This window comes from Palaemon carinicauda, chromosome 39 (genome assembly GCF_036898095.1).
Source record: "Palaemon carinicauda isolate YSFRI2023 chromosome 39, ASM3689809v2, whole genome shotgun sequence".
Classification (NCBI taxonomy): Eukaryota; Metazoa; Arthropoda; class Malacostraca; order Decapoda; family Palaemonidae; genus Palaemon; species Palaemon carinicauda.
The window spans coordinates 35,767,907-35,772,851 of record NC_090763.1 but is presented as its reverse complement, the minus strand read 5'-3'; positions in this window follow the sequence as shown (position 1 = coordinate 35,772,851).

Sequence of the window (4,945 nt, the reverse complement as noted above, 5' to 3'; positions counted from 1 at the left end):
TATATCCCCTATGCAAATCTGGTAAAGTACGGCCATAAAAATCTGGCAATATACCCCATGCAAATCTGGCAATACACCGCATATGCAAAACTGGTAAAGTACACCCATACAAATCTGGCAATATACCGCCTATGCAAATCTGGTAAAGTACGCCCAAACAAATCTGGCAATATACCGCCTATGCAAATCTGGTAAAGTACGCCCATACAAATCTAGCAATATATCCCCTATGCAAATCTGGTAAAGTACGGCCATAAAAATCTGGCAATATACCGCCTATGCAAATCCGGTAAAGTACGCCCAAACAAATCTGGCAATATACCGCCTATGCAAATCCGGTAAAGTACGCCCATACAAATCTGGCAATATACCGCCTATGCAAATCTGGTAAAGTACGGCTATAAAAATCTGGCAATATACCCCCTGTGCTAATCTGGGTAAGTACGCCCATACAAATCTGGCAATATACCGCCTATGCAAATCTGATAGAGGACGCCCATATGAATCTGGCAACATACCGCCTATGCAAATCTGGTAAAGTACACCCATACAAATCTGGCAATATACAACCTATGCAAATTTGGTTTTACGCCCATACAAATCTAGCAATATACCGCCTATGCAAATCTGGTTAAGTATGCCCATACAAATCTGGCAATATACCGCCTATGCAAATTTGGTTAAGTACGCCCATACAAATCTGGCAAAATACCGCCTATGCCAATCTTGTAGATTACGCCCAAACAAATCTGGCAATATACCGCCTATGCAAATCTGGTAGATACGCCCAAACAAATCTGGTAATATACCGCCTATGCAAATCTGATAGAGGACGCCCATATGAATCTGGCAACATACCGCCTATGCAAATCTGGTAAAGTACACCCATACAAATCTGGCAATATACAACCTATGCAAATTTGGTTAAGTACGCCCATACAAATCTGGCAATATACCGCCTATGCAAATCTGGTTAAGTAAGCCCATACAAATCTGGCAATACACCGCATATGCCAAACTGGTAAAGTACACCCACACAAATCTGGCAATATACCGCCTATGCAAATCTGGTTAAGTATGCCCATACAAATCTGGCAATACACCGCATATGCAAAACTGGTAAAGTACACCCACACAAATCTGGCAATATACCGCCTATGCAAATTTGGTTAAGTACGCCCATACAAATCTGGCAAAATACCGCCTATGCCAATCTTGTAGATTACGCCCAAACAAATCTGGCAATATACCGCCTATGCAAATCTGGTAGATACGCCCAAACAAATCTGGCAATATACCGCCTATGCAAATCTGATAGAGGACGCCCATATGAATCTGGCAACATACCGCCTATGCAAATCTGGTAAAGTACACCCATACAAATCTGGCAATATACAACCTATGCAAATTTGGTTAAGTACGCCCATACAAATCTGGCAATATACCGCCTATGCAAATCTGGTTAAGTAAGCCCATACAAATCTGGCAATACACCGCATATGCCAAACTGGTAAAGTACACCCACACAAATCTGGCAATATACCGCCTATGCAAATCTGGTTAAGTATGCCCATACAAATCTGGCAATACACCGCATATGCAAAACTGGTAAAGTACACCCACACAAATCTGGCAATATACCGCCTATGCAAATTTGGTTAAGTACGCCCATACAAATCTGGCAAAATACCGCCTATGCCAATCTTGTAGATTACGCCCAAACAAATCTGGCAATATACCGCCTATGCAAATCTGGTAGGTACGCCCAAACAAATCTGGCAATATACCGCCTATGCAAATCTGGTAAAGTACGCCCATACAAATCTGGCAATATACCCCCTATGCAAATATGGTTAAGTACGCCCATACAAATCTGGCAATATACCCCCATGCAAATCTGGTAAAGTACGCCCATACAAATCTGGCAATATACCCCCCATGCAAATCTGGTAAAGTACGCCCATACAAATCTGGCAATATACCCCCTATGCAAATCTGGTAAAGTACGCCCATACAAATCTGGCAAAATACCGCCTATGCAAATCTTGTAGAGTACGCCCAAACAAATCTGGCAATATACCCCCATGCAAATCTGGTAAAGTACGCCCATACAAATCTGGCAAATACCGCCTATGCAAATCTTGTAGAGTACGCCCAAACAAATCTGGCAATATACCACCTATGCAAATCTGGTAAAGTACGCCCATACAATTCCGGCAATATACCCCCTATGCAAATCTGGTTAAGTACACCCATACAAATCTGGCAATATACCCCCTATGCAAATCTGGTAAAGTATGCCCATACAAATCTGGCAATATACCGCCTATGCAAATCTGGTTAAGTAAACCCATACAAATCTGGCAATATACCGCCTATGCAAATCTGCTTGAGTACACCCATACAAACTGGCAATATACCCCCTATGCAAATCTGGTAAAGTATGCCCATACACATCTGGCAATATACCCCTTATGCAAATCTGGTTAAGTACACCCATACAAATCTGGCAATATACCCCCTATGAAAATCTGGTTAAGTATGCCCATACAAATCTGGCAATATACCGCCTATGCAAATCTGGTAAAGTACGCCCATATAAATCTGGCAATATACCCCCTATGCAAATCTGGTTAAGTACACCCAAACAAATCTGGCAATATACCCCCATGCAAATCTGGTAAAGTATGCCCATACAAATCTGGCAATATACTGCATATGCAAATCTGGTAAAGTACGCCCATACAAATCCGGCAATATACCGCCTATGCAAATCTGGTTAAGTACACCCAAACAAATCTGGCAATATACCCCCCATGCAAATCTGGTAAAGTATGCCCATACAAATCCGGCAATATATCGCCTATGCAAATCTGGTAAAGTACGCCCATAGAAATCTGGCAATATACCGCCGATGCAAATCTGGTAGATACGCCCAAACAAATCTGGCAATATACCGCCTATGCAAATCTGGTAGATACGCCCAAACAAATCTGGCAATATACCGCCTATGCAAATCTGGTAGATACGCCTAAACAAATCTGGCAATATACCGCCTATGCAAATCTGGTAGATACGCCCAAACAAATCTGGCAATATACCGCCGATGCAAATCTGGTAGATAAGCCCAAACAAATCTGGCAATATACCGCCGTTGCAAATCTGGTAGATACGCCCAAACAAATCTGGCAATATACCGCCTATGCAAATCTGGTAGATACGCCCAAACAAATCTGGCAATATACCGCCGTTGCAAATCTGGTAGATACGCCCAAACAAATCTGGCAATATACCGCCTATGCAAATCTGGTAGATACGCCCAAACAAATCTGGCAATATACCGCCTATGCAAATCTGATAGATACGCCCAAACAAATCTGGCAATATACCGCCTATGCAAATCTGGTAGATACGCCCAAACAAATCTGGCAATATACCGCCGATGCAAATCTGGTAGATACGCCCAAACAAATCTGGCAATATACCGCCTATGCAAAACTGGTAGAGTACGCCCAAACAAATCTGGCAATATACCGCCTATGCAAATCTGGTAGAGTACGCCCAAACAAATCTGGCAATATAGGCTACCGCCGATGCAAATCTGGTAGATACGCCCAAAAAAAACTGGCAATATACCGCCGATGCAAATCTGGTAGAGTACGCCCAAACAAATCTGGCAATATACCGCCGATGCAAATCTGGTAGATACGCCCAAACAAATCTGGCAATATACCGCCGATGCAAATCTGGTAGATACGCCCAAACAAATCTGGCAATATACCGCCGATGCAAATCTGGTAGATACGCCCAAACAAATCTGGCAATATACCGCCGTTGCAAATCTGGTAGATACGCCCAAACAAATCTGGCAATATACCGCCTATGCAAATCTGGTAGATACGCCCAAACAAATCTGGCAATATACCGCCGATGCAAATCTGGTAGATACGCCCAAACAAATCTGGCAATATACCGCCGATGCAAATCTGGTAGATACGCCCAAACAAATCTGGCAATATACCGCCTATGCAAATCTGGTAGATACGCCCAAACAAATCTGGCAATATACCGCCGTTGCAAAACTGGTAGATACGCCCAAACAAATCTGGCAATATACCGCCTATGCAAATCTGGTAGATACGCCCAAACAAATCTGGCAATATACCGCCTATGCAAATCTGGTAGATACGCCCAAACAAATCTGGCAATATACCGCCTATGCAAATCTGGTAGATATGCCCAAACAAATCTGGCAATATACCGCCGATGCAAATCTGGTAGATACGCCCAAACAAATCTGGCAATATACCGCCTATGCAAAACTGGTAGAGTACGCCCAAACAAATCTGGCAATATACCGCCTATGCAAATCTGGTAGAGTACGCCCAAACAAATCTGGCAATATACCGCCTATGCAAATCTGGTAGAGTACGCCCAAATAAATCTGGCAATATACCGCCGATGCAAATCTGGTAGAGTACACCCAACAATTCTGGCAATATACCGCCTATGCAGTTCTGGTAGAGTACGCCCAAACAAATCTGGCAATATACCGCCTATGCAAATCTGGTAGAGTACGCCCAAACAAATCTGGCAATATACCGCCGATGCAAATCTGGTAGATACGCCCAAACAAATCTAGCAATATACCGCCTATGCAAATCTGATAGAGGACGCCCATATGAATCTGGCAACATACCGCCTATGCAAATCTGGTAAAGTACACCCATACAAATCTGGCAATATACAACCTATGCAAATTTGGTTAAGTACGCCCATACAAATCTGGCAATATACCGCCTATGCAAATCTGGTAAAGTACACCCACACAAATCTGGCAATATACCGCCTATGCAAATTTGGTTAAGTACGCCCATACAAATCTGGCAAAATACCGCCTATGCCAATCTTGTAGATTACGCCCAAACAAATCTGGCAATATACC